This window comes from Suricata suricatta, chromosome 2 (genome assembly GCF_006229205.1).
Source record: "Suricata suricatta isolate VVHF042 chromosome 2, meerkat_22Aug2017_6uvM2_HiC, whole genome shotgun sequence".
In the NCBI taxonomy this organism is placed as follows: Eukaryota; Metazoa; Chordata; class Mammalia; order Carnivora; family Herpestidae; genus Suricata; species Suricata suricatta.
This window is the reverse complement of record NC_043701.1, coordinates 94929153-94952968: the sequence shown is the minus strand read 5'-3', so window position 1 is coordinate 94952968 and position 23816 is coordinate 94929153. Positions and strand designations below refer to the sequence as shown.

Here is a 23816-nt window from a genome sequence, read left to right as displayed (position 1 = left end):
GTGTAATGCAGTGATTCAGAACTTCCAGATGACACCTGCACATCACAACTACACTCCTTAATCCCCATCACTTATTTAACCCATCTTCCCATCGACCTCCCCTCTGGTAACCATCAGTTCTCTATAGTTAAGAGTCTGTTTCTTGGTTTGCCTCTTTCTTTCTTTTCTTTTTTATTGCTATTTGATTGTTTTGTTTCTTAAATTCCACATATGAATGAAACCATATGGTATTTGTCTTTCTCTGACTTATTTCGCTTAGCATAATACTCTCTCGCTCCATCCGTGTCATTGAAAATGGCAAGATTTTATTCTTTTTTATGGCTGAGTAACATTCTATTATATATATCACTTCTTATTCATTCATAAGTTGGTGGCTCTTGGGGTGCTTCTATAATTTGGCTATTGCAAATAATACTGCTATAAATGTAATGGTGCATATATCCCTTTGATTTAGGATTTTTGTATTCTTTGGGTAAATAGCCAGTAGTGTGATTGCTAGGTTGTAGGGTAGTTCTATTTTTAATTTTTTGAGGAATCTCTGTACTGTTTTCCACAGTGGCTGCATCAGTTTGCATTCCCACCAATAGTGCATGAATGTTTCTTTTTCTCCACATCTTTGCCAACTCCTGTTGTTTCTAGTGTTGTTGATTTTAGCCATTCTGACAGTGTGAAGTCTTATCTCATTGTAGTTTTGATTTGCATTTCCCTGATGTTAAGTGATGATGAACATCTTTTCATGCATCTGTTGGCCATGGGTATGTCTTCTTTGGAAAAAGGTCTGTTCATGTAAGACCTAATTCTGAACCCCAAATGGACATTAAACTATGGTTTTAACACAGCTTTTATTGAGGCTTAGGACACCCAAGGAATTACAATGTAGACACGAACTTAACACTACCTTAGTAGTCACTATTGTAGGTCAGGCTTCTTAGAGAGTGCTCCTTATTGGCCACACTTCTCCTGAGGCCCTGTAGGTTGCCTGGAGAGAAAGAGGGATGTGGGATGGGGAGGTGGTGGTGGTGGTGGTGGTAAGGAGCAAGTCTGGGGGCAGCTTCTCTTCCCCAGACTTCCCTTTCAGATTTCCTTTTCTTTCCCTTTTTCTGTGGGGCACATCAGAGCTCCAAAACATTCTGTTGAAAGCCTAATCCAAAGGAAGGAAAACATTAACACAAATAGCCAGACACGCTATAACAAACAATCCCACAATTATCCTCAAGCCCTTGGGCCTCAAAGAAGACTGCCTTTTATTTACATCATGACACAGATTATGGATTTAGTCTTGACCATCTGCATTTATGTACTTCATTGCTGCTGCGCTTTCTGAGAACAAAGTTTACCTCTGCAGTCCTTCTCCTTTCACTGAAAAAATATTTATTGAGTTTGTACCATGTGCCAAGCACTGTACCAAGTATTTGGGATATAGTGGTAAATAATAGATATAGCCCCTCTATTCACAGAACTTGCATTCTTACAGTTAAAGATCTGAACACATTAATTCCTTATAGACAAATGAGAGAGTCCCCCCACAAACCAAGACCAGTTTCTACTCCAAAATGCTGAAGCTACTTACTGTCCTCTTAACAGCAATTTTCTAACTCCTCTGCTCAGGTCCAGGCACCATCTCTAGGAAAAGAAAATAGTGCATTGATACATGAATAATGAAGAATTCTTGTGAGGTAAATTTCTAAATTGTGTCATTAGTATATAATTAAGCCCATGTAAAGTATTTCTAATCCAAGCTCCAAGGAGAGAATGTTTCAGATCCAGTTGGGAACTTACAACCATGCACACAGGATATACACATGCACACCCCACACACAGATGTACACACAGAGACACACACACACAAACAATTCCTCCTCCATTCCATCTCCCCCTCTCCCCTGTACACCAGGGCCAGCCATACTGCTGAAATTTCAAAAGGGAGCATTAGAATTGGGGTCAGGTTGGGAAGGAGGCAGGGAATCTGTTACATTACAAAAGTGACTAGAAATCCTAATCATCTATCAGATTTGGACATTATTCCCGAAGAAAGATCAACTGATTGGGAATTTAGACAATTTGTTTAGAGGGATGTTCTCTGTAGTAATCTGTAGGGCATGGGGAAGATATGCCCCCTTGAGATTCCCATCTCTCCATAATTGTACTGCTTTACCCATTATAACCCATATGTCAGTTATCATTACAATGCTTTCCCAAGTACAGAATCTTGTCTGTATTCCCCAGACCATATTTACAGGAGCCGTAGTGGAAGTAAGTGTCCTTCTTACACTGAAGGCCCTGGAAAATCTTACATACAATACCACATAGGAATTCCAGAGATTGTGATATTACGTCCATTGTACATTTCTGCGTTTGCGAGAATGTAAACTCTTATAGATTTCTCCTTTAAATCTCCAGTTGGTATTCCTTCCCTAGCTTTAAGAAAGGTCAACTCTGGCCAAAGGAAGAAAAGTTTGTACCCCTTGATACCTTCTCTTTGTCAAGCCAATTCCAAATACTGGGAATTTATGTGTATTCTAATGAGTCTCACTTCTCACCAGACTCTAGTCCCTAAAGCAGGAGAGAGTCAGACAAGAGCCTAAAAAGCAGGCACACACTGCCAAAACCAGGGCTTTATTTTTTGCCCAGAGACAATGTATTAAGAAAGTACAGTCATGTTGTATATATGTCTTGGAACACATTCTTGGCCTAAAAATAACCCTGGCATGACTGGGTTATGGAGCATCTGATTCCTTTCTGGGCCTGGTTTGTTTCAGGAATCACCTCATCAGCTGTCCATGGCTCTATCTTAGCCTTCTTGATGATGGCACCAGCTGCATGTAAAGTAGTTTTTATTTTTCTAATTAAAAATATTTTAATTATAATTATAGAAGATGATATAATAGATGGTTACTTTTCCAGCACCCAGATATAAGAGTTCTTTCAGTCTGCCCTCTTTTTTGATGAAAAAATTATAGATACAGCTAAAGAAACCTCCTCTTAAACCCTTTCCATTCCCTCAGTCCCAGCAAGAGTCTCCCCAAAATGCTGTGAATATGCACGTTTATTATTTTCATTATGGATGTTATGTATTCTAATATATAATATCTGTTTATATCTTAAAGTGTACATAAATAATAATAAATGGGGTTAAATTTAATGAAATCTCTGTGAATTATAATTAATCTTTAAAGCATAGGTTTAATTAAAAAGTTTTCTCCTTATTAAAAGAAGCAGAATAGTCTTGATTTTTTTCATCATATAGAATGCTATTAATTCCGTTAAATGGGACCAGAAAATAGGAACAATGCCCATTTTTGAAACAAATATTATATTTGTTTGTATATTTAAAAATAATTGAATGCAAGGGGAAAGTCTCTCCTTAAACAACAGTGAAGATAAGAAGTGTACTTTTCCTTGCTGTCAAAGAACTGAGGACATGGTTGAGACCTGAGGGCTGCTCTAACCAATTAGAAAAGTGCTTCAGCAGAAAGTGCCTTGTAAGAAAGCAATATGGATTTGGGTTTGAGAAATCCAAAATGCATATTTGGAAAAACCTATCATTTTGGAGACCTTTACAGTTGCTTTATGATCTTGTTAAATTGCAAAGCATGAAACAGAATAGAGTAACATGTAGTCTACTTTGCCACTAGAAAAATTATGTTACTATTAGACATATGAGCATTTTTGTAATATAAAATGCAGATAAAATAATGCTACAATAATTTAGATATACTTGTATGCAGAATAAAAGGGACTAGACCACGGGGCTTCCTACTTTAGCTCAGGTCATGGTCTCATAGTTCGTGAGTTCCAGCCCAGCATTGGGTTCTGCACTGACAGTGTGGAGCCTGCTTCGGGTCCTCTGTCTCCCTCTCTCTCTGCCCCTCTCCCACATGCACACACTCTCTTTCTCTCAAAAATATATAAACATTAAAAAAAAGACTTGACAAATGGTTTGAGTTCATTCAGTTACCTCTTCATTTTTTTATTTAAAAATCTTGTGTGCATTTCTCATATAAAATGTAGCAGACATGGAAAATCATGAAGAGGACATAAATTGCTACAATTCTTTCATGCTGAAATAATCACCATTAAAATTTTTTTCAACTGATATGAGCATTTACTTATGTATTTATTCTTGTATAGCCTCATCTTTCATCATAATTTTAAAATTATAAAATACATGATTATTACAAAAAATTAACAACACACACACATACTTGCATTAAAAAGTCTGTTCCTAGGGGTGCCTGGGTGGCTCAGTCGGTTTAGCATCCAACTTTGGCTCAGGTCATGATCTCACAGCTCATAGGTTCAAGCCTCACATCAGGCTCTGTGATGACAGCTCTGTAGCCTCCTTCATATTCTGTGTTTTGCTTGCTCTCTGTCCCTTCACTGCTCATGCTCTGTCTCGATGTCTCTCAAAAATAAATAAACATTAAAAAAAAATCTGTTCTTAAGTGCCTGATTGGCTCAGTTGTCTAGGAATCTGACTTCGGCTCAGGTCATAATCTCACGGTTTATGAGTTAGAGCCTCACTTTAGGTAAGCTTGAGCCCTGCTGCTCTCTCTCTCTCTCTCTCTCTCTCTCTCCCTCTGCCCCTCCTGAGATTCTCTCTTTCACTCTCTGCTCCTTGCTCACTAGTGCCCTATCTCTCTCAAAAAAAAAAAAAGTGTTCCTGACTACCACTTTCCATGTAACTTTCACTCCACTGTTTCAAACACTGTTTGAGACAGTGTTAGTGTATACCTCCAGATATATTCTATGCAAACCTTTTTATTTTACTTTTTAATTAAAATTCTTTTGTAATGTTTATTCATTTTTGAGAGAGAGAGAGAGAGAGAGAGCGAGGAGTGGGGCAGAAAGAGATGGAGACAGAGAATCCAAAGCAGGCTCTGTGCTGTCAGCACAAAGGCCAATGGGGCTTGTACCCACAAACCGTGAGATCATGACCTGAGCTGAAGTCAAACACTCAAATGACTGAGCCATCCAGGTGCCCCTATGGAAACCTTTTTATAACAATGGTTTTCCTATTCTACTCTTCTATTTTTCATTTGTTTACTTAATAATTGTGGCAGACTGTTATATTGGTAACCCCCAATGAACATGCTTTCTGGAATCCACACCTTTGTCTAGTCCTCTCCCACACTGTGGCCTGGCTTGGCCATGTGTCTGGCTTTGGCCAGAAGCTTTAACTTTAGCAAGCCTGAAGTAAGCAGAGACTGAGTAAGGACTTCCACAATGGGGCTTGACCTCTTAGATCACTCCCTCTTGGAACCCAGCTACCATGCTGTAAGGAAGATGGTCTAGCCTTGTGAATGAACAGACGCTTTACAGAAGGGCACTGATGCCAACTGGCAGCAAGTGACAGATGTGTGAGTGAGGTCTTCTCAGACATTACTGCCCAAGTTTACCTGGGAGCTGAATGCAGAAGGCATTCAATAGCCCCACTGAATGGGGCCAGGTAACATCAGAAGAAATAGGAGAATACTTCTAGTCAATCCACAGCATATTGAGAAATTAAATAATTACTTTGTATTTGAGTGGTTTTTAGGTAGCAGTCAATAACTGAAATAATAATATGCCAGTTCATTTTCATCCACCTCATCCTTTTCCACTTCCACTTAGTATGCAATTATGTGAATATATAGTCTTTTATTCAATTCCTACTTAATAGACTTTTGCTTATTTGTACCAACAATATTACAGTGGACACCATATTTAACACTAAGGCAAATATCTTAATATACAAATTTTCATGTATACCTCTTAGAGTATATTCTTAGAGTAAATTTCTAGATACTAGAAATTTCTAGAGTAGATTTCTAGATATTCAGACTAGTCTCTTTTTAACGCCATTGATAGATTTTGCCAAATTGCTCTCAAGAAGAGGTGAGATATCTTTATTTTTCAGAATGGGCATATTGAACATGAGAAAGGCCACATTTAATCACTGACAATCAGTTTAGACTGTGATCTGATTACCTTGGTTAATTACTTGGATTGAGGAGGTGGAACTTAATTATGGATAAACAAAAAAACTTTAAAAATGTTTGCTGGTGGGCACCTGGGTAGCTCAGTTGGTTAAATGTCTGATTTTTGGCCCCAGGTCATGATCTCACACAGTTTGTGAGTTCAAGCCCCACATCAGACTCTGTGCTGACAGTTCGGAGCCTGGAGCCTGCTTCATATTCTGTGTCTCCATCTCTCTCTTCCCTTCCCCTGTTTGCACTCTCTCAAAAATGAATAAACATAAAAAAAATTAAAAAAATATCTGCTGGAATGAGGATCCATCCAGATTCAAGCATTCTTGGAATTAAAATTTCTGTTTGGTATTATCTGTTTAAAGAGTTGAAAGGAGAGAGGGGTTGTGAATTTGATCTATTTCACAAAAATATTTCAGTCTAGTTTAGTTGAAGATGTACATACCTTTTGTTCAGAAATTTTGCTTCTAAATGTAGTCTAGGGAAATTCTCATGTGTGAGCACAGGTATAAAAACACTTTGAAAAGTATTACTTGTAATGTCAAAGCAATTCTGTTTGTCAATAGGAAAATGGCTATATGGCTGTATAATGACACAAAATAATTATGTAGTGCAAATGTTATTACAGGGCCTTCTATATCAACATGGGTGAATCTTACAAACATAATGATCATGAAAAAAGGAAAGAGAGAGAAAGAAAAAGCAAGTTACGGGAGTGTTCATACTGTATGAAATTATTTACCTTTAGTTTTGCAAACATGAAGAGACTATGATATATGTTGTATACACAGATGGAATAACAGTATAAACGTATATATGGAAATAAGCTCAAATTCAGAATAGTAGTTAAGCTAGGAGGAGTGAGAGGCATGTGATCAGAGATCAGTTCTTAGAGGATTCTTAAGTTTTGGTAATATTTTATTTCTTTTTTTCATGAATATGATATTAATACTTTATAGTATAGCATGGCAAATCTAGACTTCAGATAATTACCAAATGTTACACATCCCAGTGTCTTCAGCATATTTTATGCAAATAGCAGTTAAGCATAAAAATTCTAATTTCAAATGAAAAAATTCATGATGTGCATTTATTATGTTCAATTACTACTGTATACCCCAGAAGGTATCAAAAGTTGTTTCCTGCTATTAAAGTTGCTGTCCAAGGTTAAATGAAATTTCAATTTATTAGATGAACATTGAGAAAATAAGGAAATCTGTTCATGGTTCTTGGTTAATGCCAAATGTGTTCTACCCCCAAGGGGGTTTATTAAGCTATACATTATGTAGGTAATTTAACAGTCATTGTGCCTCCTGTCTGCTTTGAGTGTTCACAGCCCTGAGTTTCATGGTTGTATCTCTGATTCTACTCAGTTATACACAGAAGCATCCCTTTTCTTTTGTTGTATATTTTCTGTTAGGCATATTTTTTTAGACATGTTAAGCATTTCACATAAATTATTTAATGTGTTTTGGGACAAAAAATATAGCTGACTTTCTAATGGGTTCCCCTTATGCCATTTGTAGTAACACTTACTAGGAAATTCTTTTCATTTAATTTTTCTTTTCACCTTATCATATTTATGTCTTAAAATCTGATGTGACTAATACGATATTTCTCAATTTGGGAGGCAGGTACCTAGGCTTTATGTTGTATTATTTTACACATATTTTATAGGTTTTAAATATTCTATATGTACACATTTTAAAGATTGTGTTGGGGTGGGTAATGCAGGAGGTAGCAAGTGTCTTTTCTATGCTGTGTAATATTTCTTCATGCTGTGATGGGAAAAATAAAGGTGATGGCTGGGGAATCCCCAGTCATATGTACAATCAATTCTTTGGTGGCTGCTCCCTGCTGACTGGCATAGGAATCCCCAGGATTTTGGAAATATTTAGAATATCACAAAAGTTTTCCAGTGGATAGGGTCTTTTCTCACTTCCTTTAAAGTACTTCCTAATATCTTGGTAGCATGACAATGCATTTTTTGGCTCAACTGGGGAAATGATTTATGGTTTATGACTTCACCCATTGAAGAGTCAGTCCTTCACGTTCCTATATGAGGAAGTGATAGAAGGTGGTGTAGTGTAATGGACAGAACATGGATTCTGAAGCCATACCGTCTTAAAATCAGGTCCTAGTTTCTGCTCCTACAAGCTATATCAAGTTGGACAAGGACTAAGTTACTCAATTTTGCTGAGTTGTTGTGAAATCAAATGAGGTCTCCTCTACAAAGTGCCTGACACACATTGGCTCAGTCATAGCTTGTTTTATTTTATTTTTTTCCTTAAGGCATGTACAATTTCTGCATCTTTTTAGTGATATCTGTAGCCATAGAATTGAGCAATTATATTAAACAAACATATTAATAGTCATCCCCTGAAACTAAATCAAGGATCCTCAGAGTATTTGTTTTTTTGTTTTAGTATTTTATTTTGTTTTATTGTTTTTCTTGGTTAAACATTAAAATTGTATGCTAAAAGAATCCATTAGGCAACTCTTTGTTGAGTGAGGTGTTATTTATCAAAGCTAAGGACATTCCCCTGATAGGTAATGTATAATAGAGTGTTCTTTATATTAGAACAGATGAGTACATATTCTGATATTTGTACCTTCTCTTTGCAAATTGGTGTTTATGATGAAGATTGCTTTTAACTGGAAAAATTATAGCATTTAGATCCATTAGAATTTCAGATTTTAAGTGGTCTGTGGAGGTCATCCTGAGCCTGCCATCGCTACTGTACCGTTGGCCTCTCCATAGTTCTTCAGGACCTAGCAGGGGGAGGATGATCCCTGGGGCCTCTTCACAAAAAGGTTTGGTTGATTCATCATCAACAGCATCCTTTTTCTTGCCTTCCCTCTCTTAACTGCGGGGGCTCCTAGAGATTTTGTTCACTAGTCAGCACACTTGCTGTCCTCTTCCTCATCTTGCTATGGTTTTAAGAATTGAGGAAAGAAAAGTTACTCTTCTTTGGAAGGAATTTGTACTCTCCTTACCTCCTCTAAGGCCCCTCAGCTTTTGTATCACAGTTTGGTCATTGTGTCCTGCCCTTCACAGCTGCTGTTCTGCTTGGATCCCCCTTACAAACTTGTTTGACCTAAGTTAATTGCTTCTTCTAGGAAGACCTGGATAAAGTTTAATAGAACCCAAAGAAGGTTAAGCTTCTTTTGTCTTAGCACATTTGGATCACAATAAAGTTGAATTAACTGGCTTTTTTACATGCACTGGGAGCTTATACCAACACCACTCTTGAAGCACTAATGTAAACTGTGATAAGGCAGAAGAGAAAGCACCAAAAAACAAGACACTAATCAGATAAACAAAATTCCATTATTTTGATTTTCTTTCCAAAAATTCTAGAAGGCTGGCTCAATCCTATCTGGCTTATAAACAAAAGAAATGTATGTTAATATCTCATAGCACACACTTTTTCCATTTCTGTATCCTCTGGTTAGAATATCATTTGTGATCTATGTTTTCATTCTTTCTTGTTATTTTTGAAATTTTATTTGATTAGCTAACACTGTGTCTTCCCTTTATTGTAAAAATTCCAGTGAAGGAAACTAATCATCAGATGAAATGAAAGTAAAATGGAAAAGAATGACATATGTGGCCCATTTAGCAAACTAATAACTAACAGTTCCTCATATTTAATGTCAGAAAACAGTTGGTTTCACATAAATACATTTTTCAAAAAACGAAGAGAGCTTTTTAAACACATTATTTGAAATATTTGTTAAATATATCTTAAATAAATGCATCTCTTTCACAGTATAAACTTCAATGAACTGTTTTCTTGATAACTGGAGGGAATATTTATGAACCTGAGCTTCTCTTTAGATCTTACTCTAAGGTAGCCACTGATGAGGTTTTGGAGTGGGAGGTGGGGATCCAGAGCCAATGATCCCAAGAAAGAATTCTTGAGACGTGTTTGCAAAAAGGTGATTTTATCAAAGTACAGGGACAGGACCTGTGGACAGAAAGAGCTGCATTATCAGTGTGAGGGGTGACTGATTATATACTATGAAGTTGGAGATGGGTAAGGAAAAAGGGAGGTTTCCAAAAGGATTTTCATATTCAAAAGAGGACTCATACGATACTGGAGGCCTTGTTATTGTTGAGCTAAAGTTATTTTTCCCTCTAGTATGGCATTAACATTAAGACAAGATAGTTGAGAGGTTCTTGGAGGAATGTTTTACTTTGCCTAGTGCAAGTATTTGTCAATGGGCTGCAGGTTATGAAGAAATGTAATTTTAATTTTATCCACATTTTCTTCTTGTCTTTGTTCCTCACATCACTATGAAGGGGAGGGTGATGTTAGGGCTCCAGGGTTTCTGGAGGTTAAGCTATTGATTAAATGGCCTTTTTCTTGTAATTCACTAAGACTTTTGTAAACTGATGGAGACTCTTGTGCTGCATGACTGTGATCACTATCTGTTAACCATTTGTTTTTCCCTTTCCTGTCTTCTTGGGTAGCCAGAGTGCCTGAGGAATGTCACACATATCCCACTTGGGGACAAGGGGAGGGGGCTGTGGTCTACAGGGTGTTAGCTGGTGCTTTGCCCTCAGCTGGTCTTTGACTCCATCAACTACTACCCTAAGTGGGCTAAGATGATTATGGTTTTAGAACTCGGGTCTACTTTTCATAGATCTTTTCTTTCTCTTTAGTTTTCTCTCCAGTATTAATAAATGTCTCCCAATATGCGGAGGCTAAAGAGACATCTATGATAATTTATGATACTTGCCTGTGATGGAATATTATTAAGACTGATTAGTTTTAGACTAATATTTACTAAGTAGAAATGCTCATGACAAAATGAAATGTGGAAAAAGTACAATGCAAATATGGACAAGTATGGACTTGGTATCAGTTGAAGAAAATAAAATACGTATATGCATAGAAAAAAAAATTAAAACAAAAAGTTGGGGCGCCTGGGTGGCTCAGTCGGTAGAGCATCCTGTTTCAGCTCAGGTCATGATCTCACAGTTTGTGGATTCGAGGCCCGCATCAGGCTCTGTGCTTACAGTTAGCTCAGAGCCTGGAGCCTGCTTCAGATTATGTATCTCTCTCTCTCTCTGACCCTTCCCTGCTCGTGCTGTCTCTCTCTGTCTCTCAAAAATAAATAAAAAAATGTTAAAAAAATTAAAAACAAAACAAAAAGTGGATAATACTTGATGGTGAAATTACTGGAAATTTCTTTATTTTCATTTTCCAAATATCCTAATGTATATTATATATTTACTATATCTGTCTAATATATGTACTCTGAGATATACATACATGTACTTTAAACAAACAGGCAGCTCACATCCACATATTACTACTACTACTAAGTAGCATTTACACAGAGTTATTACTTTTGTTAGCCTCTTGCATGTGTTTAATCAACAATCTGTTGAAGACAGTCCTCCATGGGTCTCTTGTACTGCTACCCATCTTGTAGGGAATGCCAAGAATGCAAGCCCCTGACAGCTCTTTACCTGGGTCACTTTTCAGGATTGTGTTTGCTTGGACAGCCTTGGGAATGAGGTAATATCTTGCTCTGGGACAAAGAGTAGTCTTGCTTATACAGCTTTACATAAAGCAGCAGCTCCCCCTGGCCAGCATTTCTCTTCTGTATCACAATACGTTGTGCATATAGGCAGCCATCTAGGCAAATCTGCAGTCACTGGGGACTAGGATTCAGGGACTGACCCAACATTGCTGACACTCTGGCTACTGCTTTTGCTGTGAGTAATAAAGTCTCTGATCCAGAAATCTTGTTTCTTTTGTCAGTATACATGAAACTGTGGCAAGTTAATTTGTTAGCTTGTAAATAAGGTAAAATCTCAGACTTTGTACAGTTCTTGATAAAATTGCATTATTATTCCTGTTATATAGATGAGGGAAGAGGAGAGGCTAAGTGATTGGCTTGAGTTTATATAGCTAGTAATTGGTGAAGTTGGATACGAAACCTGGCAGACAAGCTCCAGCGTCCAGGCTCTTAATTACTACCATATATCATTACTTTATAGCAGCCAAAACTAGGTACCCTGGGAGTTCAAATATCTACCAACTGCCCCACGTGGTCACTAGTCCTGCAAAATTGGGGTTTCTGAAGAGTTGCCATATGGTGGTGCTTCTTTATCTGCAAATGTGTAAATGTGGCAAATTGTCACCATGAGAGCCATGGAAAGCAAATCATAGGGTCCTTCTATTCCTATGAGATAAACTAGCTGTAAAAACAAGGGGGTGGGATAAAAGTAGAAACTATTCTATCACCTTTATCTTTATATTATATTATTGTATGCTTGCCATTTGTAATTCCTCTGTTAGTGACTAAAAGGAGTGCTTCTCAAAGAAAAAAGGAAAAGTTATGTTTGGATCTCATCACTGTCAGTTACCCTGGTTATCAAATATGGAGGTGGGTCTCTTTATCACTTCAAAGCAGTCACTAGGTTGAATTTTCAGAGCTTGACTTTGAATGAGTCTCCAATTGTACTTGGATTTAGGGTTGCTGTATTATATAATTCTTAAAGGTGCTATTGACATGCACACAATATGAATGGTTTCGTCTAGAGTTGTGTGATATAGTGTGGTAGAGAGTTTTGTGAACTTTGATGCAGTCCACATAGAGGGATCTCACTGACAATTGGATTAAAAAAGACAAAAACAATGTAAGTAAAATATAATTTTTAGTTAATGTCATCTTGACTTTGAAATAAAAGGATTTTGTTGGAAAGTGCTTCTGCAGTCAAATGCTCTACCACTGAGCTATACCCCTTGGAAAGTGTTTCTGAATGAACCCTTTTAGATTTTTTCCTTGCTTTTGTTTTTCAGATTAAAAATTTTCATATAATGCAAGCTATTTATATTAAAATATTATAGGCAGATCTTGATTTGTTGAGTCTGGAGAGAGGGTGGGGATGCTACATTTTAAGTAAGTTCCCAGATGATGTTACTGCAACTGTTCCAAGGATCCACAGTGGATAGCAACATCAGCACTTCAGAAACTTATCTGATGGTAAGAATCATGTAGGCAGCTAATGTTTAAAATGCTTTCAGGCCCCACCCCTGGAGATTCTAATTAGGCAGCTCTGGAGGATAGCCTAAGCTTTTTTAAAATAAGCAACCCAGGTCAATTATTATCAGGAAAGTTTGAATATATTGTTTTACATCAGTAGCTACTAAATCTGGCTGTGTTTTCCTATCACAATAGGCTTCTTAGAAAAACAAAGAGGTACCTATAATAGGGAATTAAGCCTGAGTCCCACAAGGGCAGGAATGGAAGTTTTTTTGTTCCTTGCAATAGCTACAGAATTTGGCCCAGTGTCTTACAAAGTGAATACTCATAAAATATTTTCCAATTACCTAATTCTAGGGTCCCCACAATCTAGCCCTGGATTAGTCAGAGCTCTTGTGATTTCAAGTGACAAAAACTCAACTTAAACCAGCTTATGATAGAAAAGGGAATTTTGGGGGTTAACAAAACAGTCTAGGGTTGTTTTGATTTTAGGTGTAGTTGGATTCAAGTTTTTAAAGTATATTATCAGGTATCAAAATTTCTGCCCTCTCTCTTCCTTCTTTCCTATGTCTCCCTCTCTTTCTTTCCTCCTTCCTTCCTCTCTCTTCCCTTTCTCTTCTCTTTCTCTTTCCCTCCCTGTCTTTATTTCTTTCTTCTACTCTGTTTCTTTCTTTCTTTTTTTCCTATTTCAATGCTAGTTTCCTTTGTATTTTCAGTGGGATTCTCTATGTGGGAGAAGATGTCCAGGGGCATCTCCAGGTCTTCATGGTTCTTCATTCTTAAATGCCAATGGAAGAGAAAGTCTCTTTCCCTGATAGTACCAACAAATTGCTGGAGAGGAATCTAACTATCCTGTTCCTGTATGTGTATCTATGTTTGGCAGAGGGGATGCTTTGATTATTGAAATCTGGAGTTAATTCTACCCAAACCATATAGATTGAGGAAGATTAAATGAAAAAATGGAGGAAAGTCATTAAAAGTTGGGAATTGGTATTGTGCAGGCAAATATATGTCCTCTCTAGGCTCATCTTTATTTCCAGCCTCATTGTTTGGCCTATGACTCAGTGGTGAATCACCCACCCTGAACTAGTTGCTGATCTGTGATTATTCTGCATCTATCCCGTTTTCTAAGGTTTTCTCTTGGTTTAAGATTCCTCAATGTTGTCCCCAACCCCTGCCAACTTATTGTTCATGTGTTATTCATGTTATTGTTAAGTTAAAATGATCTTTCTCTCTAAATCCTACTCTTTGGAAATTGTGGTAAAAAAACACGTAACATGAAATTTTTTATGTTAATCATTTCTAAGTGTACAGTTCAGCAGTGATAACTATATTCACAATGCTATGAAACAACAATCTCCAGAACTTTTTCATCTTGTGAAACTGAAATTCTATACCCATTAAATAACTTCCCATTATATCCTCCCCCTATTCCCTGGCAACAACCATTCTACTTTCAGTTTCTATGTAATTAGACTACTATAGATACTTCATATATGTGGAATCACATGGTATGTGGTTTTGTAACTGACTTATTTTTCTTAGTATAATATCTTGAAGGTTTATTGCTGTGTAGCATATGACAGAATTTCCATTTGTAGACTGAATAATATCCATTGTTCGTATATATCACATTTTGCTTATTTATTCATCTATTGATAGACATTTGGGTTGCTTCTTCCACTTGGCTAGTGTGAACAGTGAGCTATAATGTGGTCATACATAAAATCTTCTTTAATCCCTCCCTCTTCTCTTTCCTCCAAGCAATGAATTTTTTCCATTCTTATGAAAATATTGGTTCTTCCCATGCCACAGTCCCATCCTACCAATGCCGCTCTGTACTCCATGGTACATTGATAACTTTTAAGGTGAGGCAGGTATGGGATTTGAATACCATCTGTATTGCTCTTTACATATGCATGGACAGCCATTCTTATAGGTGCCTCACTAGATTCCAGAAGAGAACACTTCTCCAATTATGTAAAAGGACAAATACTTAAGATTGTCTATCACAATTACTTCTCCATGTTGCATGTTAAAGTAGAACATCTGATTTATGAGATTGTATGCATATATGTGCATGTGTTTTAAAGCATTGATTAACAAACTTCATGTTTTCTGTTCAAATTAATTGCCATAACTAACTTTCTGAAGAAAAATCAATTTATTCTTATCATTTACAGTTAAAAAAAAACTAGTTCTGAGGTGCCTGGGTGGCTCAGTCGGTTGAGCCTCCGACTTCAGCTCAGGTCAGATCTCATGTTCGTGGGTTCGAGCCCTGCATCGGGCTCTGTGCTGACAGTTAGCTCAGAGCCTGGCGCCTGCTTCCGGTTCTGTGTCTCCTTCTCTCTCTGCCGCTCCCACTCTCATGCTCTGTCTGTCTCTGTACCAAAAATAAATAAAACATTTTTAAAACATTAAAAAAAAAACTAGTTCTCAGAAACACATTGCCAGAGAATTACAAAATATGAAAAGCATATCTACCTTCATGGTCTCTAATGGTTTTGTATAACTTTAGTGCTAATAACTCCATTTGAAAGTTTTGACTGCTTTCTAAAACTGCACATAGGGAGCAAATCCTTGAGATATAGGAATTGCCTCTTTGCTCTTTCTTGCTGCATTCAGAAGCTGATTTCAATTTTGATATTTTTCCATAAATATGTTTTTTATAAATGAGAGAAGCAAAAATAATACTACTTTAGTTAGAGGTTAGGTATTTTTAGTTTCTAAAACTTGAATAATGTAAGTAAGCAACCTTCTGTTATAAGCATGTTAATTTCTTCTTAATTTATAAAAGAATTATTTAGTCAAAGGAAAAACATTATGATGTGTGGTATGTGTGAAACTAATCCCATATCTTCTTTAATACCTAGAGTCTAAATCATACAACATAAAATATAAACATTAGATAACATAGAAGACATTCAGTACTGCAGAAAACCTTTTATTTAGTGCTATTTCACCTTTTTCAACTCTACAATAAATAATTTTGCTTTTACTCTCAAAATCTGTGAGGGAATTTATATATTTCTTTTAAAAATCAGATTCTGTATGAAAGCAGACAAGTCCTACAAGGTATAAAAGTTTTCCTTTAACATAAAAAATCTGAAAAGTTTAGTCTAATGTGGAGCCAATTAATATGAATACTAAAGGTATCTCTTCTTCTAAAACATTTGTATGCCATGTGATAATCATAATTAAGAAGCAAGTTGCCATTTTGGAAAGATGACGAATTCCATTGTGGCAAATTGAGGACAGTATTTGCTTAAGCTGAGTAAATTTCTTCTTTAATATAAAAGTATAAGCTGATATCAAAATTGTAATTAAAATTTGGGTAGCCTGAATTTTAGACATACAGACAGACAGATGGTCAATAGACACATGAAAAGATGCTCAATGTCACTCATCATCATCTGGGAAATGCAAATGGAAACCACAATGAGATATCACCTTACACTTGTCAGAATGACGAGTATCAAAAAGAAATAACAAGTGTTGGCTAGGATTTGGAGAAAAGGCAACCCTTGTGCCCTATTGGTGGGAATGAAAATTAGTGTAACTACTGTGGAAAACAGTGTGGTCGTTCCTCAAAAAATAAAAATAGAAATACTATATCATCCAATAATTCCTCTCTTGGATATTTACCCAAAGAAAACAAAAAAATTGATTTGAAAAGTTATATGTACTCTTACATTTATTGCAGCATTATTTACAATAGCCAAGTTATGGAAGCAACCTAAAAGTCCATCCATAGATGAATGAGTAAAGAAAATATGGTGAATATACACAGTAGAATATTACTCAGCCATAAAAAGAATACCTTAAAATTTATTACAACATGGATAAAGCTAGAGGGCATTATGCTAAGTGAAATAAGTCAGACTGAGAAAGACAAATACCAGGTAATATCACTTATTTGTTGAATCTAAAAAACAAAACAAATGAACAAACAACCAAAGTAGAAACAGACCTGCAAGTGCAGAGGACAAACTGGTGGTTGCCAGAGGTGAAGAGGATGAAGGGATGGGATAAATGGGTTAAGGGGAGTGGAAGGTACAGGCTTCCAGTTACGGAATGAGTAAGTCACGGGGATGAAAGGTATAGCATAGGGAATATAGGCAATGGTACTATAATAGCACTGTTTGGTGACACATGGTAGCTACACTTGTAGTGAACATGGCATAACATATCGAGATGTCTAATCACTATGTTTTATATCTGAAACTAATGTAAAGTTATATGTAAACTATACTTCAATAAAAATAAATTCAGACAGCCTGTGTTAGCAAACAACAGAGAACACAGGATAAGCCTTTTATTATGTCCTAATCAGAAAGGAGTATTCATGGGATGCCTGGGTGGCTCAGTTGGTTGAGCGTCCAACTTTGTCTCAGGTTATGATCTTGCATTTTGTAAGTTTAAGCCTCACATTGGGTTCTGTGCTGACAGCTGGAAGCCCGAAGCTTCTGTGTATCCCTCTCTCTCTGTTCCTCTTCTGCTCATACTGTGTCTCTTTCACTGTCTCAAAAATAAATGAATATTAAAAAAATTTTAAAAAAGCAATGTCTATCTAGTGCTCATCAAATGTCTGCCTGAGAAAAAGGCTACTATGTATGGATAATCATTCTTTACATATACAGCTCACCTTGAAGGTAAGCTAAATGAGGGTAAGGGCTTTTATGAACTACTCAGTGCTCTATCCCCAGAAACTAGAATAGCATCTGTTCACATAGTATCTGAACATAAAGAAATAGTAAATAAATGAATACATTCAAGGGTCCTATATAGCTCCCTGGAGATATATATATATATATATATATATATATATATATCACTCCCAGGACAACTGTGATCTAGTCTTTCCAGTTTTAGTACCTAAGTGACTCCCAAATCTGTCCACAGCTCTTCATTTTGACAACTGCCAACTCCAATATCCTGTCTACTTGTTTTTGCCTTTATTCTGCTTCCCACTGTGCTAGTCAGAGCCCAAAGATGTCTATGTCAAAGTTCTGTAACTTGTGACTATATTATGTTATGAGGCAAAGAAGAATTAAGATTTCAGAAGGAATTATGGTTGCTACAGGAAAAAAAGTTTGGAAAATCTCCCAAGTGTGTGGAGGTTAAAGAATATCCTACTGAAGAATGAATGGGTCAACCAAACAATTAAAGAATAAATGTAAATATATATGGAAACAAATGAAAATGACACCACAACAGTCCAAACCCTTTGGGATGCAGTAAAGGCAGTCCTAAGAGGAAAATGCATTGCAATCTATGCCTATCTCAAGAAACAAGAAAAATCCCAAATACAAAATCCAACAGCACACCTATAGGAACCTAGAAGCAGAACAACAAAGAAACCCCAAGGCCAGCAGAAGAATAGAAATAATAAAGATCAGAACAGAAATAAGCAATATAGAATCCAAAATAAAACAAAACAGTAGAACAGGTCAATGAAACTAAGAGCTGGTTTTTTGAAAAAAATAAACAAAATTGATAAACCTCTAGCCAGACTTCTCAAAAAGAAAAGAGAAAGGACCCATATAGATAAAATCACAAATGAAAATGGATTGATTACAACCAATCCCTCAGAAAAGCAAGCAATTATCAGGGAATACTATGAAAAATTATATGCCAACAAACTGGACAACCTGGAAGAAATAGACAAATTTCTACACACCAACACACTATCAAAACTCAAACGAGAAGAAACAAAATTTGAACAGACCCATTACTAAGTGAAGGATCTGAATTAGTTATCAAAAATCTCTCAACAAATAAGAGTCTGGGGCCAGATAGCTTCCCAGGGAAAATCTACCAGATATTTAAAGCAGAGTTAATACCTATCCTTCTCAAGCTGTTCCAAAAAATAGAAATGGAAGGAAAACTTTTGGACTCATTCTATGAAGCCAGCATTACTTTTATTCCCAAATCAGACAGAAACCCCACAAAAAAACAGAGTTATAGGCAAAGATCCCTGGATGAACATGGATGCAAAAAGTCTCAACAAGATACTAGCAAATTGAATTCAACAGCATATAAAAAGAATTATTCCCCGTGATCAAATGTGATTCATTCCTGGGCTGCAGATCTGGCTCAGTATTTGCAAATAAATCAATGTGATACATCACATTGATAAAACAAAGGATTAAGAACCATATGATCCTGTCAATAGATGCAGATAAAGCATTTGACAAGAGACAGCATTTTCTTAATAAATGCCCTCAAGAAAGTCAGGAGAGAAGTTACATACCTAAACATCTCAATGACATATATGAAAATCCCACAGCTAATATCATCCTCAATGGGGAAAAACTGAGAGCTTTACCCTAAGATCAGGACAGGGATGTTCACTCTTACCACTGTTATTGAACATGGTGGAAATCCTAGCATGAACAATCAGACAACAAAATGAAAAAAAAGGCATCAAAATTGGCTAAGAAGTCAAACTTTCACTTTTTGCAGACGACATGGTATTCTCCATGGAAAACTTGAAAGACTCCACCAAAAGACTGCAATAACTGATACAGGAATTTAGCAAAATTTTAGGGTGCAAAATCAGTGTACAGAAATCAGTTTCATTTCAATACACCAATAATGAAGCAACAGAAAGAGAAGTCAAGAAACTGTTCCCACCTACAATTGCACCAGAAACTGTGAAATACCCAGGAACAAACCTAACCAAAGTTCTAAAAGATCTGTATGCTTGTGAAGGAAATTGAATAAGTCACAAAGAAATGGACAAACATTCCATACTCATGGATTGGAAGAATAAATATTGTTAAAATGTCAGTACTACCCAAAGCAATCTACACATTCAATGCAACTCCAATCAAAATTGCACCTGCATTCTTCTCAAACCTAGAACAAACAATTCTAAAATTTGTATGGAATCACAAAAGACTCTGAATAGCCAAAGTAATATTGAAGAGGAAAACCAAGGCTTCTACTTCAGAGCTGAAAACATTAAGACAGAATGGTATTGGCACAAAAACAGACACATGGGCCAATGGAGTAGAATAGAGAACCCAGAATTGGATCCACAAATGTATGGCCAACTAATCTTTGACAAAGTAACAGAGTATTCAATGGGGGAAAAAAACCTCTTCAGCAAATGGTGCTTTGAGAGCTGAACAGCAATATGCAGAAGAATGAAACTAGACCACTTTGTTACACCACACACAAAAGTGAACTCAAAATAGATGAAATACCTAAATGTCAGACAGGAAAGCGTCAAAACCCTAGAGAAGAAAGCAGGCATCAACTTCTGTGACCTCAGCTGCAGCAATTTCTTGCTTAACACATCTCTAAAGGCAAGGGAATTAAAAGCAAACAATTAAAAGGGATGCACAAGGGTCAGATCAGAGGGTTGTGATGTGAGAAAGGCTTGGTTTGATAGCTTTAAAGATGGAAGGGGGCCATGAGCCAAGGAGAGTGGACAGCTTTTCTAGAGGTTTCTAGGCTGGAAAAGGCAAGGAAACAGATTCTATCCTAGAACCTTCAGAAAGGAATATATCCTCCTCAGCAACTTGGTTTTACCCCAGTGAGACCCATTATAGACTTCAGAACAACAGAACTTTAAGATAATAAATTTACATGGTTTAGTCACTAAATTTGTAGTAATTTATTATTTCAGCCCTAGAGAACTCATACAGCCTCCAAATAAATCTCAACAGCAGTACTTTCTCACTCAGCATCTTGGGTAAAACACTTGGATGATCTTCCTATTTGTCTTAAGATTCCTTAAAGTATTCAATAAGGCCTTGCCTAGGCTGGCTGTCCCCAACTCTATGGCCTCATCTTCTAAGTTTTCCCTGAGCCTGTGTCTGCACTGTAGCCACACTAGCCTTCTAGGCTTCAGATGGTTCCTACTAACGCTAGTTCTGTTGCCCCTGTCTGCTTTAGTTGGCTAGCTCCTACTCTCCCTTCAGCCCTCAGAAAAATAATTGCTTCCTCAAGAAGTGCCACTTACCTCTATAATGAGGTCAGTTTCTACTATTAGAAGTGTTAATAACACTGGAGAGTGAGCCTCTGGTGTGCAGTGATCAAAAGTGTGATTTTGCTTTTGTTCATGTGATGCTTTGATTAAAATCTGCAATTTAATCTGTGAGGTCTGTACTGCCATGTCATAAGTTTTCTTTTTCTTTAAGTTTATTTATTTTGAGACAAGGAGAGAATGAGTAAATGAGGGGCAGAAAGAGAGGGAGAGAGAATCCCAAGCAGGCTCCACACTGTTAGCACAGAGCCTGATACAGGACTCAAACTCATGAACTGTGAGATCATGACCTGAACTTAAATGAAAATTCAGATGCTTAACTGACTGAGACACCCAGGAACCCCTGTCATAATATTCCTTATGCCTAGCATAATGCCTGGCATACAGTAGGCATTCAGTATATATTTGTAGAATAAGGGAATGGATGAATGAATGAAGTTGGACTACAAGAAAACTGGGTTCTAGTTTGTTTGTGATAACTCCTTACAGAATCATTCTAACGGGGAGGTGTATTAATATTAATCTCTTATCAAGAATACCATTAAAAAAAGCTCCATGAAATCTGTTAACTCTGCTTCCTATAGGGCTATTGGTGAGGATTTTTTTTCCATTCTATTACTCAGTTTTCTGTAAACCAATTATGAAAATACTTTATTTTTTGTCCTGTTTTGGAATAACTTTGCTTTCCCAGAGAGAGTAATCTGTTTTCTTTCTTTTATAAGTGAACAGTAGGGTTGCAGCTTAAATGCATGACCTTCAGGATTGCAGCACACATAACAAAGCTCTTGGGGGGCGCCTGGGTGGCTCAGTCGGCTGGGTCTCCGGCTTCAGCTCAGGTCAGATCTCACATCCGTGGGTTCGAGCCCCGCGTCAGGCTCTGTGCTGACAGCTAGTTCAGAGCCTGGAGCCTGCTTCGGTTCTGTGTCTCCTTCTCCCTGCCCTTCCCCCTCTCATGCTCTGTCTCTCTCTGTATCAAAAATAAATAAAACATTAAAAAAAAAACAAAGCTCTTGGGAGAATTGACAGTTGATGACTTGCAGCTAACGCTTTTCTCACTCACCCTCAAATGCAACTCTGCTGAAGAGAGTCACCTGTCCCAACATTACTCTACTTCCCAGTGGTGAGGGGTATAAGGGCTATATTATCCAATTGGAACAACTCTGCAGAGCTGCCTCACTTTCAGTGCTCCTCAAAGGAGAAACTTTGATGGCTTCATAGTTCAACTACTCTCTCTTCCCATTAGATTTTCCTTAATCTCAGGTGCTAATCTCAAGAGCCTTCCCCAGTAAACTTCCTGCATACAAATCTTCCTAGAAATCTCCTTTATAGAAACCTGACTCATTACCTTCTCTTTCTCCACAAAGAGAATTGAATGATTTTACTTCACCTGGAAACTCAGAAACCCAACTAAAATAAAGTTCTTAATATAATCTACAGATTAACAGATTTGGCCTATGTGGTCTATTTGCATGCCTGTCTGTACACTGTCTTTTTTTATTCATATTATGTAATTATTTTTATTGTATAATATTCTGATTTCAAAGTTTCCAGCTTTATTTTTTAATGGTTATTTATTTTGAGAAAGAGAGAGAGAGCACGCACAAAGGCATGTGTGTACCTGTGTAGTGAGCAGGGGAAGGGCAGAGAGAGAGGGAGAGAGAGAATCTCATGCTGGCTCTGGGCTTACCCGGGGCTCAGTCCCACAAACTACAAAATCGTGACCTGAGCCTAAATCAAGAGTCAGACACTAACCCACTGAAACACCTAAGTGCCCCTGAAGTTTCCCAACTTTAAAGTGGTGAATAAGGTAGGATTTTAATAAATAAACAAACCAAATAAATAGGAATAATAGTCTGTTGAGGAGATAAAGTAAATACTAAGCACAGAGATTGAGGTTTACCTGGGTCAAGTTGAGTTTCTTGCACTTAGCGGAGATAGATATGCCCAAATATTGGATGTCTTGACTGTTTTCCTGCCAGTGTTCTTCCTTTAGGGTACAGTTATGACCATTTGAAGTAAAACTTAACTGGAAGGGAAAAGGAGGTGTGAGTATACTTGCCTTTTCCTTATAATTTAGTTTCTGCCTGAGAAGCAAGCTGGGAGAAAACAAAATGGGGCAATCAGGAGTGAAATGGTTCCTGGTTCAGTCAACCTTCCACAGTTTTCTCCTTTTAGACAGTTGTCCTTAAATAACCTTTATCATGATGTCTTGATTCTGCACAACTTCAAGCCATTCATCTCCTGGGAGATTAAACAACGTGCAATGTTAAATTTCTCCTATAAAGTGGGTATGACTCTGCTTCTCAGTTCCTCATTTTTCAAACCCTTGTAACCAGAGTTACCAAACACAGAAATAGCATGAGAATTAAATAACAGAAACATTTCCTGATAGAGCCATTCATTTCATTTACTTGAATCTCCTAGGTTCATTGTTTTTAGAGAGTAGAAAGCAAAGTTTTGGCCTTGTATTTCTGCTTGGCTGAGTGAACTATGGTGCTCTGCTAACATCCCTGAAAGACTACTCCTTGTACCCATATCAAAGACATTTACCTTTTCTGATTCTATTTCCTCATGGTAAGTTTTTCTGATCTTATTTCTTTTCTTGAAATTTATCTCAACAAACAAAATCAGAAACATGAGTTTCCTTCATAACAGCAGGGGAAATGCAAGGCTCTCTTTTTTTTCGTCATCAAGGTTCTCCTTGAGAATACTACATCCCTTGACAAAGAAACACTTTACATAACCTAAGGAACACTGAATCTAGGGCATTTCCTATTAAGGGCAAATTACTTCATATAGTCAGGAGTCTATATATGATCTTTAATATAGACCTCAGAGACCATTAT

At 37.0% G+C, this 23816-nt stretch overlaps 1 long non-coding RNA gene across 1 annotated transcript; it reads right to left on the bottom strand.

Moving 5' to 3' along the window:
- Nucleotides 1-845: 845 nt before the first annotated feature.
- On the bottom strand, nt 846-22961 carry LOC115307064. The gene is made up of 3 exons (XR_003915542.1): nt 22871-22961; nt 1571-1623; nt 846-1141 (listed from the first exon to the last, which is right to left on the bottom strand). It is a non-coding gene; the product is annotated as an uncharacterized LOC115307064 (long non-coding RNA).
- Between the last annotated feature and the right edge of the window lie 855 nt (nt 22962-23816).